Source organism: Ailuropoda melanoleuca, chromosome 15 (genome assembly GCF_002007445.2).
Source record: "Ailuropoda melanoleuca isolate Jingjing chromosome 15, ASM200744v2, whole genome shotgun sequence".
In the NCBI taxonomy this organism is placed as follows: Eukaryota; Metazoa; Chordata; class Mammalia; order Carnivora; family Ursidae; genus Ailuropoda; species Ailuropoda melanoleuca.
This window is the reverse complement of record NC_048232.1, coordinates 56525195-56541544: the sequence shown is the minus strand read 5'-3', so window position 1 is coordinate 56541544 and position 16350 is coordinate 56525195.

Sequence of the window (16350 nt, the reverse complement as noted above, 5' to 3'; positions counted from 1 at the left end):
AGCTGCCAGATATTATACGTATTACATTATAAATTCACTTATAATATATCAACTCTTATCTTTGCTTTATACATATTCATTTACTTGTCTTCACACACAAGAATATAAACTCCAAGAGATCAGTAATTATCTGCTTTATTCACTTATGTTGGCTATAGTTATTGATTTAGGGAAGTCAGCATTCTCCATGTATTTTGGAGTGCTTTGCTTTTCTCCTCAATCTTCTAGAGTTTCAGTAACTGCATTAGGAGTAAGATCACAGTGTGGTTTAATTTTCTTACCCACAAAACAGGGATACTAATAGTTGCTACCTCATAGTGTATGACGGGGGAGTAACAAAGTTTATACATGAAAAGAATTCATAATAATGCTTGGTATGGATTAAATGGCATGAAAGTTTTCTTAACTAAAATAAATGAGTAAAGCTGTTTATAGAAATAACTAGAAATTATGAAACATGCCTATTCTTTATAAAATTGTTTCTTCAAGCTAACTGCATATATTTTCTTGATAACATATCATGCCTTCACACAGAATATACCTTTTCTTTTTCTTTACTAATACCAAGAAACACTTTTGTCTAGAAGAGAGAAGAAAAGCCTAAATCTGAGACAAAAATCATATTTTATAAGAAATCTGGAAATGAGGATATAAAGCTGTGAATAAAGGCACTTTACAAACACCATATGTCCACAGATGGACACGATATTTTTAAGAGTAAAGTGTTTTTTTCTATATAAAATGTTCAGAGTTATTAGTATTAATAAATGTAACAAAGTATAAATCATTTTTAAAACTCTAGTGTGCTATTTTATGTTGTTATGTAACCTTCTGACCCATTTAAAATGAACATGTAGGGAATCCATTTTAATAGCTTCTTCCTGTAGGCTTGAGGGACTCTATAGCTAGTACAATTCCTAAACCAAAAGGATAGTTGGGTATTTCCACTCATTTAAAGATTTCTATGCCAGAAAGTTTTGTGTTGAGTTGGCATCTCCTAGGAATACAAGTGAATAAACAACACAGAAAAAGGAAAGAAAAGAGAAATATTTGTTCAACACTCTGCATGTTGTAACAATGTGCAACATCATTTATGATATGTTACCTCAGCCAAAAATGACATGATGTTATAAATCACTAATTTCTCAATTTTGGAAAGGAAGTTGGAAATATGGGATAAGGTCATGCTCAGTTCAGGTCATGAAAACCAAAAATGCACAGGTTGGAGTTTTTATAATGTTTTACCAAATCCCAGAGGAGGTTCAATATCATAGTTATTACTATTATTTTCCTCTTGGAAAAGAAAGGAAATGGAAAAATTCTTGCCCGATTTTTGAGGCATATAACATGACCTGGAAGCATTTTACATTTTATTTAATACTTATAAAATCCTGGCTATTTTTTATTTCATAAGGAAGTATTTCAGTAAATAAATATTAGTAACTTTTTTAACATTCCCTACTTCCAGTAATATATTTTTCTTTGCCTATATTGATCATCCTAAATTTCTGCATGGTGCATTTTATTTGACTCTTATAGTTATAAACTAGTATTAGAATATATATCTAGATAGATATATCTATCTATCTATATATTTTTTAATTCATGCCACAATGTTTTTAATGTTGGGATAGTCTAAGAAACAGGACCCTAGGGAATCAATCTGCTCTGCTAAAAGAATGAGAAATACCTGTGCATTCAAAGGCTTTCTCCTGTCATTATGCCAATGGGCTCTCTTTTACCCACAATAAAACGTCTATTTCTTTCACTTGATCTATGTGGAAAGAATCACATAAGAACCACAGGTTGAGGATCAACTATCCAACAGAAGAAACAGAAAACTTTGCTATATGTGTTTTGGAGGTGTTTAATTGCCTGGAAAAGTCCCCTTGACTCTACAAAGTTCATTCAGCAAGCTAAGGATAGAGGTTGGCTCCCTGTTATAGCCCCTGTTAGAACTAATCTATCCCCTTTATGTTTTGTACTACAGTAAACAGCAGCAAGCCTACTGAACAAGATTATTGGAACTTTATTTTAGGATTTGTTATGTAAAACATATCCAAGATAAACTTTATCATATGGGATTCTTGCTACATTTTTCATCCATCTACTCCACAAACATTCATTGCTTATTTCCTATATTTAAACCTTTTAAGCAGTTAAAATAGGGCAATGAAATTGACATCCTCTGCCTATAATGAAAATGACAGCCCAGTGAAAGAGATGAATAAATCTAAAATGCAATAGAATGAAACAGGAGCCTTCATAAATATATACAAAGAGTGCAATAGGAGAAAGTGTGGCTTAGATGAAGGAGTCAGACAGATGGAGATTAATCTATCATCTTTATTTACGACAAAAGCTTGGTTGGAAGACATGGCTTGCTAACAGTGCATCGAAGAATTACACTTATTCACCCAGGTACAGACATAGCTGGAAAACCACAGACTTCCTCTATTGAGCTTACCCTTATAAAATTTATGGCATGAAGAGACCCCTGACTCTAAAAGAGGAAAGAGCTAAGCTGAGCATGTCCAGGCTCCCTTTTCTTAAATCTGTAATCTCTAACTCACTTCTCCCACAGAAAGAAATGGATAGCTGGTGGGGAAAGAGCTTGAAGTGTTTTTCTAGCGAAGATCTCCACATGGAAACATGAAGAGCTGTAACATAAACAGCAATTTACCAAGGAGCTTGACTGACGGCAAGGCAGACCCTTTCTGGAGATACTTGAGCCCTACCCGCCCCCGTCCCTTTTTCACAAATCTCCCTATTCTAAGAACAAAGTAAAAATCTTGGGAAGCTTGGATCCTGATACTTCAGCCTCCCCAGATCACTCCCAGTACAACATGGAATGAAATAGTATATATAATCCTCATAATGTGCAATATTCTGGGATTTTTGGCACCTATTAAAAATATTATTGGCCACAACAGAGTTTAAGTCATAATAATTGAGAATCTGCTATGTAACTTGAACTTAAGAATGAAAGCATTGAACTGGAAAATAATTCTTTGCATATAGTTTGCTTCATGAAGGGAATGTTTTAGTTCACTCACATTCCCAAGGAAAGTGATTTAACTATATATTTAAACAAGTCAGTTAATGATATCATCGTTAGACTTATAAAAGCTATTTGAGCCTAATAAGTATTCTTTCTCTGTCTTTCCCTTTTTCCTTTTTAGAAACGCAACTTAGAGAATTTTGGTTGAGATAATTGTAACTGTTATTTTAAAATAATAAACAAATGGAAAATCAATCCTTTATTCTCTTAATTTAGTTAATGACATGGATATCCTCTCTTCTAGTTTGAAAGTGCACTTAAATCAAACTTTGTTTATTATTTCTTAGATTTTATACCCATAATGGTCTTCTCTGGTGAAATCTCAGAGAAGTCTTATTCTGGCGACGGCAGGAGCCCACAACTAGAAAGAGGTAATTCTTTCTAGCTAAGTATATGTTTTCTTGTTTGAGAAGAATAATAGACATGGTTTTGCTGGTTACCTGCATTTCTATCATAGCATCTCTACTTTTGTGGAGTGCCCAAAATCTCTATTTGGTGCCTTGAAAAAATTACCTGGAGCATTTAAGTTAAGATGAAGATACTTTGTTGCTTTCTAACTATTGACTTCCAGAGAGACAAAATTTATATTTCATCTCTTGATAACACAATCCCAAATAAAATATTATAGACATCTAAACTTGTTAGTATGTATTATGTGATAAAGCTTACACATCTCAAAAGGAAATAACTGGTCAATACTGTTTATCTCAACTTTCTTCAAAATTAAGAAAATACAAACCTGATTGCTTACAATATTTTTGACATGCTGACAATTGTTAGCCCAACATGAGAAAATGCCTCAAATAAACTTTATTGAAACAATCAAAACAAGCAAATTGTCTTGTAGTTTTTCTTCCTTCTGGCTTCTCACTATATCAGGAAGTGAGGGGTTCACTGAGATTTTTGAATCTACCAGTTAATATTTTCATCAAATTTTTGGAAATTTTGACCAGTATTTCATCAAATATTTGTTAGTTATGTCACCCTTTATTTCACAAACTACAATGACATACGTTATACATATTACATCTATTAGGCTGTTTGAGATTGTTTCATCCCTTCCTGGTGCCCTGCTCTCACTTATTTTTTTGACTCTTTTCTGTATGTGTTTCATTCTGGATGGTTTCTATTGCAAGTCAACAGATCCAGTGTTGAAAGTATAGTATTTCCTATAATAGCTTATTCAAATATAATGGATGCCTGAAAAATAAACCATTCATAATGTCTTGGGAGTTTACATTGAAAAAATAATTTAATTTTAGTATTTGTATTTTTGCTTGTCAAAATAATTGTTGACACATATATAGACATATTTATTGAATGGCTCTAGGATGCCATTTCAACAATTCAGAAATACTCAGCGGTTGTTGAGCCACTTATATGCCAGTTATTGTCCTATGTATTTTCAGGTACAGTAATCAGTTGATTCTCACAGGAAATCTGGAGGGTAAGTACTATTCTCATTTAACAGGAGAGGGTTAACAGGGTTAGGGCAGAGAGACTACCATTATGCTGGTAGACCTTATGGCTAAGAGTAGACTCTTACTGAGACTCCAAAGTCCATGATCTTTTTCCTATGAGTCATGACCTGGAGAGACTGCTCTTCTAAGAGAACGAATAAAAACTTTATGGAGATGGCAGGTGGGGCATTGGACTGTGAAGAGTTACACCAAATATTAAAAAATGAATTCATATTTAAGAAATTAAAGAATATATCTTTGCAACATCAATTCTAGAAATTAAAGCTTGACAAACTCAGCTCAGCTGTCAGGCCATGAGCTAAACAAAATAAGATTAAAAAGTACAGTGCTAAAAAATTCCAAATTACTGTGAAAACTTCATAAAGGAAATAAAAAGAGGTCTAATTTTACATTCCATACTTCATATCAGTAGATATTTTTATATCTGTGCTTACATCAGTGACAAAGACTAAACCAGTATTTTGGGGGAAAATCAGTTTATATTAACCAGCCCTGAAGCCCAAGATAACTAACTATTCAAGTAACTGGAAACTAATCATTTAAAATACTTAGATGTTGCATTGATGTCATGGACATTTGTGTTAGATAACAGATTGGCATTTTCTATCAAAATTGCAATTGTTCAGATGAGAAAATCTGGGCAAACATCTTTTTGTTTCTAACTTTAGAAACAACGGCTAATTGTGTAACTTTGAGTATACCTCATGGAAAAAAAATGAATGACATTGTGGAACAAATCTATCATCAGCTGACATATTTCTTACAGAAATTATTTGCAGACCTTAGGTTACTTATCTATTAAAAGAATACTTTATTTTTTTCTTAAATGATAAGTTCATGTTTCATAATACTTGTGATAATCACTACAAACAAAAGCAGATTCTTTAACAAGAGTATAGGGAATACATTCAAATTGGACGTGCTCACACATTCATTACTTCACACTTAATTTTACACAGTTAAAACATTTAGATCTTCGGTATGCATTATTCACTAAGGATTTTACGGTATGTATCAAGTACGGTAAAAAAAAATCAGAATTTTTTTTTGTAGGATTCCATGTTCTTCCTCCTAATAATGAATTGTTTAAAAAAGAAGAAAAACTCACAATTATTCTCTTACTTTCTCCAGACTTTTTTTAATTCTAATATTCTTCTTTTGTTTCCTTTTTTGTCTTTTGACTTAGAATGTTAGCAAAAAGAAAATCTGAAGTGGTGCCTGGGGAGCTCAGTCAGTTAAGTGTCTGCCCCTCTCCCTCTCCCTCTGCCTGCCATTCTGCCTGCTTGTGGGCACACTTTCTCTGTCAAATACATGAATAAAATCTTAAAAAAAAAAACCCTGAAAAAGTAAAATATTTTTCTCTTGGCTCCTTTTGATTGCAATTTGTGACATACATAAAGTGACATTTTACTCTATTTTTTTTAAGGATTTTATTTATTTATTCGACAGAGATAGAGACAGCCAGTGAGAGAGGGAACACAAGCAGGGGGAGTGGGAGAGGAAGAAGCAGGCTCATAGCGGAAGAGCCTGATGTGGGGCTCGATCCCATAACGCCGGGATCACGCCCTGGGCCGAAGGCAGACGCTTAACCGCTGTGCCACCCAGGTGCCCCAATGCCACCCAGGCGCCCTGACATTTTACTCTACTTTAAATGAATTGCTTGAGTACAAGCTGTGAATGAAATCCTTAGCAGAAGATATCGTTGAGCTTTTATTAACTCATCTATGTCAGATTTGTAAAATATTGCAACTCACTTTTTGTTGTTTCTTATAGTTTCAACAATTTTACAGCTTCATATAAATAGAAAAGAGTACAATAAACAAGTATATATTATGTACCCTTTGTCTCTTTTTTTTTCTGCTCAGCATTATGCTTGTGAGGTCTATTTGTGTTATTGTGTGTATAAGTAATTATTGCTAAGAACATTTATATACAAATCTTTTTGTGAATATATGCTATGTTACTTTCTTTAGGTAATTACCTACAAGTGGAATTTGTTGGTCATATGGTAATTGTATACTTATCTTTTTTAGAAATTGCCAAACTCTTTTCCAGAGTGGTTGTAATCTTTCCACTTCCACCAGCACTATCGGAGTCCAGTTGTTCTCCATCTTTGCCAAAACTTGGCATAGTTTGTTTAATTTATCATACTTGTGGTTGTGTTTTTATAGTTTTAATTTGCAATTCTCTTATGATAATGTTACTGAGCATATTTTATGTGTTTACTGGCCATTCATATGTATTCTTTGGTGAAGTTTCTGTTCTAGAAGTTCTGGAAAAATCCTTTCTGGAGTTTTATATTTTGCTGTGTATCTTACTATTGAATTATAAGGGTTCTTTTTTTCTTCCAGTTTTATTGAGCTATAATTGACATATAACATTATATAAGTTTAAGGTGTACAACGTGATGATCTGATATACATATGTATTGTGAAGTGATTTCCACAATAATGTTAGTTAATACCTGTATTACTTTCAAATTATACTTTCTAGTGTGTTTCAGAGAAATATATTCACCTTCCTCAGAACAATAAGTAGTACACTATTTTTGATGCCTAACATCGAGAAATGTTTGGAGATAGAGAAAATGTGGAATTGGCGATTGAAAGGATAAAAAACTTGAAACAGTACCTAGTTCAGAGAAATTTCTCCATTTCTAAGACTGGGCCTGATACATGCTACTGGGCTCCAACTGGCTTTTTCTGTGATAACATTACTCTAGCTCCTTCACCTGCAAGCATAATCTGACCCAGTTGAGCTCAGTCATGTCAGTCACACATTCCTGACTACACTTGTGCGAGTCCGAGTTGTGTGCCTGAATAAAATTAAGCCAATAAGAAATCTTTCCTAGATTTTCCAACCTACGACAAAGAGCAGGAGAGTCCTTCTCTGGTGGTAGTAACCGCATATGAGTTTTGGAAGCCATCCGTGACCATATTTCTTGTGGAGGGAAGAATGGAGAAATTGGGAGTTCATAGGCAAAAAATGAAAAGAATGAGATGGAGGAATGATCCATGGAAATGCTTCAGAACATTCTTGTTTCTCACAAACTTTCATAAAATATTCCAGCATCTTTCTGTTAGGTAGGAGTTAGACAAGAGCAGTGGAAGGAACAATGTGAGGCAGAGTCCCAAGTCCTTGAAGGGGGAGTAATAGAGACAGAAGCTGGGTGCAAGGACCGTGATTTAAAAAAAAAATGCTACACACTATAAGCCAGGAGCTCAACGTCCTGACCCTGTGGCTTCCAAGACCTTGCGCCTGACAGATCAAGAGCCACAGATTCAGAACAAGCACTCTCTTCTTCCACCTCTGTCCCAGGGTAACCCCTAGACTCACTATAATGTATTTGCATTGCAGGAACAGCCCCCTCTCCCGTTGGGAAAGGCTGCCATTGTGATTCCTGTACAAACCTTATAGGGTCAAAAACTCCCGCTCCCAAACTGTGGGAGGAATTTCCCAAATGGTTTGTAGAAGCCTCCATTAGAGATCACCCCACTTATGTCACAGCTCCTCCCAACTCAGAGAGATCCAATAATATCCAATAACAAAAGGCACCCGTTCCACCTCTGGGACCCTGCTAGCTCTCCCACCTTAAGTGTGTACTTCCGCTTTAATAAACTGCTTTGTGCTTGCTACTTTGCTTATGGTTGTCTTTATACTGAGTGTGGATCCCCACTTAAATCTCCTGGGGAATCCAAGGACCCAGAACTCCATTCACAGAATGCAGACACTCTCTCCCCTAACATCTCCAATACCTCTCACCTTTACTTTCAGCTGTATCAAATTTATTTTACCTTAAGTGTGTCCTGGCAAATAAACAACAGCAAATTCTCAATGTCAGGGACATTTATTCATCCTTTTTATATAATAACTCATTCATTACAAAAATATTTATGTGCCTTCAAGAATAAGAATCAGACAATATTAATAGTCATACCTCCCTGGAGCCTAAAAATAATCTAAGGGCAGCTAACTCTCAATAGTTATTAATCCTGGAACATATTTTACATCAGGTGAAACTACCATTATTTTACATTCAGGGGGGAAAGGGAAAAGTAAATGTTTTTTTTTTCTCCCTCAGGAATTCCAAATTTGGATTAGTTGTGTCAGCTTCTTGTTTTGAGATTTGATAATTTGAAGATTATCATGACTCCCTGTTATCCTCAGTTACGTGTAACTGTTTATGTTTATAATTTTTACCAATGCCAAATACAAAAAAAAATTGAATTATTCTTTATCATGTAATGAATTGAAGGGTGCACTTAAATGCATATGTATACGTATCATCTCATAAAATAAACCTATCTGTATTAGGAAACAAACCAAACCTAACAGCTTTCCATAAGTTCAAAAAATTTCAGTGATTAATTTGCCTTCTTCTCTCCTGGATAAATTGTTTCCTGGAGAAGATATATTAGTTAACAATAAGATATTGTTCAAAATAAGTCAAAATTACAGTAAAATCCAACCTGTTTTTCCCCAGATAATTATACTGCATTGAAAATTTACTGCTAATACACGCTTAAAAAAAAAAAAAGATGGACACTGATTAAATGTGTACAGGAAGTTATAAATTAAGGTCAATACAGGTTGGTATGATAAAGTTAAGCTCACTGTGCACAAAAACACAACAATTGTTTCTATTTTTTGCATTTTAGATCAGTCTATGTTATATTTAGCAGTGACTTTTAAGGCTTGGATTGACAATATTTTTTCTGGCTGTGCGTTTCTGCCCTGAGTAGGACAAGGAAACAGGAACACATCATTCTCATCCTCTTCAGACAACTCCCCTGAAGCTTTATTTATGTTGGGATGGATTCAAAATTGCTCTCAACATTTTAAGGATTGTCTTGTTCCAGTATAACTTATGGATCTAAATTCCCTTTTCTAATTTCCTTAGCTCTGTTCAAGGTCTGCTCTATAACCCATTCTTTTCCCTTGGGGATTTATTTAATACCGATAACATAGTTTTGTTTTATTCTGCTCTAAGTGATAAATACGCCCCATCTATCTAGGGACATAGCAAGTGGGTGGTATTTATGTAAGTATTGTCTTCTACTATCATATAGTAAGAAGGGCTTGATTTCCAGTCCCAGAAAGGAGATAGAAATTGGTAAATCAATTTTCAAAGTACTAAAACAAACATAGGAGTGACAGAAAGAAAAGAGAGAGAGAGAAAGAGAGAGATACTGAAGAGAGAAACACTAGGCTTTTTTATTTGTTTGAGTTATAATTATAGTTATAATCAAAACAACTTCATATTTCCCTTTTTCCAAAAGCCATATTAGTATACTGTGGATAGTAGATGTTAGATCACAAATCCAATTTACAATTATACCCAAAACAATAAAATACCTAGAAATAAACTTAACCAAAAAGGTGAAAAAACTATACTATGAAAACTATAAACACTGATGAAAGAAACTGATGATACAAAGAAATGAAAAAAAAAAACCATTCCATGCTCATGGATTGGAGGAACAAATATTGTTAAAATGTCTGTACAACTTAAAGCCATTTACAGATTTAATTCAATCCCTTCCAAAATACCAACAGCATTTTTCACAGAGCTAGAACAAACAATCCTAAAATTTGAGTGGAACCACAAATAACCCCAAATAGCCAATGCAACCTTGAAAAAGAAAAGCAAAGCTGGAGGCATCACAATTCCAGACTTCAAGTTATATTATAAAATGGATTAAAGACCTACATGTGAAACCTGAAACCATAAAAATCTTTGAAGATAGCACAGGCAACAATCCCTCTAACATTGGCTGTAGCAACATTTTTCTAGATATGTCCCCTGAGGCAAGGAAAACAAAAACAAAAATAAACTCTTGGGACTACATCAAAATAAAGTTTCTGCACAGCAAAGAAAATAACCAGCAAGGCTAAAAGGCAACTTACTGAATGGGAGAAGGATTTGCAAATAACATACCTGATAAAGGGTTAGTATCCATACTATGTAAAGAACTAATGAAACTCAATATCCAAAAGAGAAATAATCCAAATTTAAAAAGGGGTGAAGACATGAACAGAATTTTCTCCAAGGAAGATATTCAAATGGCCAACAGAGCATGAAAAGATGCTCAATAGCACTTATCATCAGGGAAATACAAATCAAAACTACAATGACATATCACCTCACAACCCAGAATAGCTAAAATCAAAAACACAAGAAAAAAGTGGTGATGAGGATGTACAGAAAAATGAACCCTCTTGCACTGTTAGTGGGGATGCAAACTGGTGCAGTCACTGTGAAAAACAATATGGTGGTTCCTCAAAAAGTTAAAAATAGAACTACCCTACAATCCAGCAATTGCAGTACTCTGTAACACTCTAGAACTGGCACCAACTTGTTTTTGTTTTAAGAAGTATTCTTAAAAAAACTTCCCTACTTTTTGTAATGCAAGCAATGCCTCAAAAAATGTGTCCTTTAGCATCTAATTGTTCTGCAGTGGGTGGTCCCTTAAAGTATTCCCCACACCCCATGGTTTAGGATTAAACCCTAGAATCCACATTTCCACAAGCATACCACTTGGTGATTCTAGTTCAACTGGATTACGGAAAAGCCTCTCAGGAATACTGCTGTTAAAATGTAGGAATTTTATTTCAAAAGCCATTTAAAGGGACTTAAGAATATTAATAACAGGTTTAAAGTATTATGGTATTATATTTTAGAGTGATCACTTTGGTATCACTCTATAGGGTGAAAGGAGGAGGTGGATTAGAGGGAAACAGAACTGAGTTTAATATCAGAGAAAGAAATTAGCAAGGTTTAGCTAGGTAGTCACAGTGTGGAAAGAGAGAATTAAGTAGATTTAAGACTATGAAGTATAAAGTATGAGCCTTAAGGACTAAGTATGAGAGTTTGGTCAATGGAAGAATCCGATTTAAACGTTTGTATTTTGCTTATCTTGGTGATGCTGATTACATTCCTAAAATAGGAAAGGTAAAATTTCAAGAATTTCTTTGGGGGTTAGAGATAGAATAAGATGACTTTAACTCTGGATGCTGTGAAATAGGTGTGACTCTATGGGGATATTTTAGGAGGCAGTTATATACAGATTTTGGAGTTAAGATATAGACCTGAGTTTATTATATATTTTTTGAAGATATCAGCATATAAATGGTATTAGAAACCATGGAAATGAAGCATATGACCCAGGGTAATTAAGAGAAAAGAGAGGATGACTCAAAGAATCACTGGGTAGTATTTAAATCAATCAACAGATACTTGGAACTAGTGAATATTGCCATGCTACTTTTATATCCAAACAAAAAAACCATTCTAAGACAATATTTTGTATAAGATTTCATTTTTCCAGTTTTAGGGAGTCTGAACATTAGTCTCTGAGTCTAGATAATGATTTACAGCAGCAATTATCGGCCATTATTGTGTATCATAATAAATTNACCATTCTAAGACAATATTTTGTATAAGATTTCATTTTTCCAGTTTTAGGGAGTCTGGACATTAGTCTCTGAGTCTAGATAATGATTTACAGCAGCAATTATCGGCCATTATTGTGTATCATAATAAATTAGGGAGGTTGCAGAGGCAGACATTCTTGGGCCTCATCCCTAAAGACTTTTAATCAGAAGATTTTTGGTACACTGCCACATTTACAAATCACAGCTCTGTATTTATCCAAACAATATTACATGGAGTTAAAAATCAAAGGCTTAACTGATAATGATTTAATTTATGCATATATGTGTATATATAATATATATAACCATAAATTATACATATATATACACACACACTTCACTATTTACTTATTTTAGTCATCTTTATAGTCATCTTTATAATTGCAACTAATTGTGCCAAGAGTTAACCTATTGTCTATGAGATGCTATTTAAACACTCTATACCTATAGAAAACTTAAAAATAAACTTCCCAGACATATGTTTCCTTCTTTTCTGTTCCAATTTAATGTTTTTAAAATTTTAATCCTTTATTTCTCAAGTAAAATACTATATATACTATATTACAGACACAGAGAGAGAGCAGTGTTAACATATAGGAAGACTGGATTAGCATTATTTTTGCATATGTTCCATATTATATCATTTATACTCAGGGGGCATTTTTCAGTCAGAAATCCACTAGGTGGCATTACAAACTGTACTGTTTTAATAATTCATTGATTAAACACTTAATAAAATGTGTAATAAAACACCTGTTCATAATTTATTTTAAGTAATCTGAGTAAGGTCTTACAGCTTTATTTTTGATATTAATAATATAAGACTTTTATTAAAATTAGTATTCATCAAAAGTTTTATTGAAAATCTATAAAGTTGTTTAAGTATGCTTATAATACTGGAGGACCTAGTTTGGGGACATTCTTACAGTGTTGTAGTCTTATTCACCTGAGACACCTTTAAATTCTCCTAGGCTTTATATTTCAAAATCCCACCTGTTTAATGGATATTGTCTGAAAAAGGAAATAAAAACAATGAAACTAGCTTAGAGAGCAAAGCTCTGAGAACATTTATTAATGAAAGTTGGCATGGTTAACTTGAGGCTGATCTGATCCAGGAAAATAGTTTTATTCCCATTTCTACTTAAAACTGTCAGACATTCAGACTGTGTCTGCTTGAAACCGTAAGATTAAACTTTTGAATCACCTGAGGAATAATTTTATTCAGATATCCAACTGAAGCAATTCCCCAACCCCAATAGGATTGAATTTTGGTTTAGGATTTCCGTGGAGAGATTATTTGTGTAATATTCCTGCAGTCTGGAGAATGAATGTGCAGTTTGTTAAAAATAATTAGAAAAAGAAAGAAGAGAATTTTGGGAAGAGACACGAGACGCGAAGTGGAGAGAAAAGTGGGAATATATGTTGTAAAATATAACCATTTGAGAAATAATGGAGGCTGCAGGATAGTACTTCCATGCCTTGTAATTGCATTTCTGTATCTGTGAGGGAGGTGGAAATTGACATGAGGGAAGGCACAGTGAGAGGGCCAAGTCAAGTGCCAGCTATGTTTGCTGGCAAGAAGTTAATGTGAAAAAAGCTGAATTGACATCAGCTAGTGCATTGAGGAAGTGGTTTTAGAAATGCCACAGGGTATACATGAAATATTTTACTTAGTGATGCCAAACTATGTAAGTTATAGATGTTACTTAAATTTTTCATGTCTTGTATGATCAGGAAATCTGCATTTATTGAGTAAGGAAAAGAGTTTGAGGCTGCAGTTAATCCTATGTTTAAAGCAATTGCCTTTATACAGTAAAATTAATCAACTTACTCCTGGTTTAATATTATTCTCCTAGATCTGAGTGGAACATGGGAATCTAAAAGAAAGTATTAGGATGTGTGGATGGCTGATAGATTAAAGAAGAGGGAGGAGAAGGGGCAGGAGAGGGAGGAGGGGGAGGAATGGTATAAAATAAGAAATGTCATGCATATGTGTTTCTCAATGATGAGGTAAATCTATTTCAACTTAGACCAAAATGTGAATGTTACTCCTCTGGATAAAATATACAGAAAGAGGGAAAAAGTAACAGAGGGTCAAAACATATAGTGCTAATACAATTTGAAGATCATAAAACACTCATGTCCAAGAAAAATGTTATATTATCAAGTGGACAGAGGGACAAAAATCATTCTCTCCCGCACCAAAAAATGCATTTTTGCAGAATGTCTTCATGAGGATACAAACGTGTGTGTGTGTGTGTGTGTGTGTGTGTGTGTGTAATTGCCGTAACTAAATTTGTAATCTAACTTCCATCGTGGTCACCAAATATTCTCCCAGAACCCAGCAGTGACCCTATCCCAGTTAACTCACATTCTATTTCTTAGGCCAAAAACTTTAGGGTAATCTTTAACTACTTGCTCTCACACCATACATCCAATCTGTCTGCAATGCTTAATTCTGTCTTCAAATTATATTTAGAATCCAACCATATCATCACTTTCACCACTACCAAAATGGTTCCAGCACCCAGTATCTGTCATAATGATTGCAGCTATATCCTCCTAACAATATTCCTGTTCTCACCATTGCTATCTCCCCAGTCTACAAGAAAGCAGCTTGAGTGAACCTGATAATGCCTATTCCTAAGCCTCCATTGCCTCCTTGTTTCACTCAGAGTAAAAGCCAAAGTCGCTAAAATGGTAGGAAAATGATTCAATTTTCCTTCACACACACACACATGATCTCTCTTTCCTGTCTCCTAATATTATATATCTGTTCTAATAAAATGGAAAAATCTTCGGCAGCATTTACCAGAAACAAATCAGAAAAAAAGGCAGAATGTAAAAACATTAGGATTTTAAAAAGTACATAGTCAATTTTGTAGAAGTTAATTGAAAACTGAGAGGAAGCGGATAAATCTCTTCTAAAATTCAACATATCAAAACCAGCCTAAGACTTCTTGTGTCCAGTCTGGCATATAAGGAGTTTGGAAGTCACTGATCCACCCTAACAGCCAATAAAAAGCTGAATAAACCAGAAAATCAGTAATTTTTCTTAGATCCTTTAGAGAAGTGAGGCCGCAGGGCAAACCACTGCCCCCAAAATTAGAAAGACGGACAAATGGATACAGAGAATCACAATTCCCTGGAGCAGAAACCTCCCCAGGAACTAGTACTATTCACAAGAAAACCCAAACTATAAGTGATGTATTGCTGAAGGCTCAGTGTAGATAAGCCTGAGAGTTAAAGGTGAGAGGGTCCCCACACTTCCATCGGTTCTATCTCATGCAGCTCTACCAGGTTCTCCAGGAAAATCCAGAGAAAAATCCCCTCAGGCTTCTGGCAGGGGGAGAAGGGAAAAAAAAAAAAGTATTTTAGAGCAGTCTGCCCCTAAGAAAAAGTACTTTTACCAGAGCATAGCCTATTGGGGTTATATCAGAGCCTAACTGACCTCAGGGAAAGGAAACACCCCATTCCAGCCCCTCTAGTCATCATGTCCCTACTAGGTGAGGGAGAGAATTAGAAGTAGTTGTGAAGTGTACAGCCCACAGACATAAGCTCACTGAAAGACTGGGATCCAGTCATAGCAATATAGAATACATCCTTTACCAACACTTTAATGCCACATCACTAAAGGTCTTTTTACCAGAGTTTCTTTTACTCAGTATATCACATCTGACTTTCAACAAAAAACATTTATAAGGCATACTAAAACAAAAAGAGAAACAAACACTGTTTGAAGAGACAGGGCACGCATCAGAACCAAACTCAGATATGACATAAATGTAGAAATGATCAAACTGTGAATTTAAAACTGTGATTAACATGCTAAGGACTCTAAAGAAAAGGCAGACAACATAAAAGAACAGATGGGTAATATAAGCAGGGAGATGGATATTCTCTATGTCCATAAAATTGACTAATAAGATGAAATGGACCAATTCCTTGAAGACATAAACTACTAAAACTCACAGAAGAAGAAATTGATAATCTGAATAAGCCTGTATCTATTAAAGAGGTGATCCAGCAATTAAAACTTTCCATACAGAAAGTAGCTGGCCCAGAAAGGTTCCCTGGTGAACTACATCAAATATTTAAGGAAGAAACGATACCAAGTATCTATAATGTCTTCTAGAAGACAGAACTTAGGTAATACTTCTCAACTCATTCTATGAGACCAAAATCACCTTAATAACAAAACGAGATATAAAGACATTATAAGAAAAAAAAAAAAAAACCTATGGACCAATATGCCTCATAAATATAAATGCAAAAGTCCTCAACAAAATATTAGCAAATTGAATACAGTAATGCATAAAAACATTATACATCTTGATCAAGTAGGATTCCCAAATATGCAAGGCTGGTTCAACA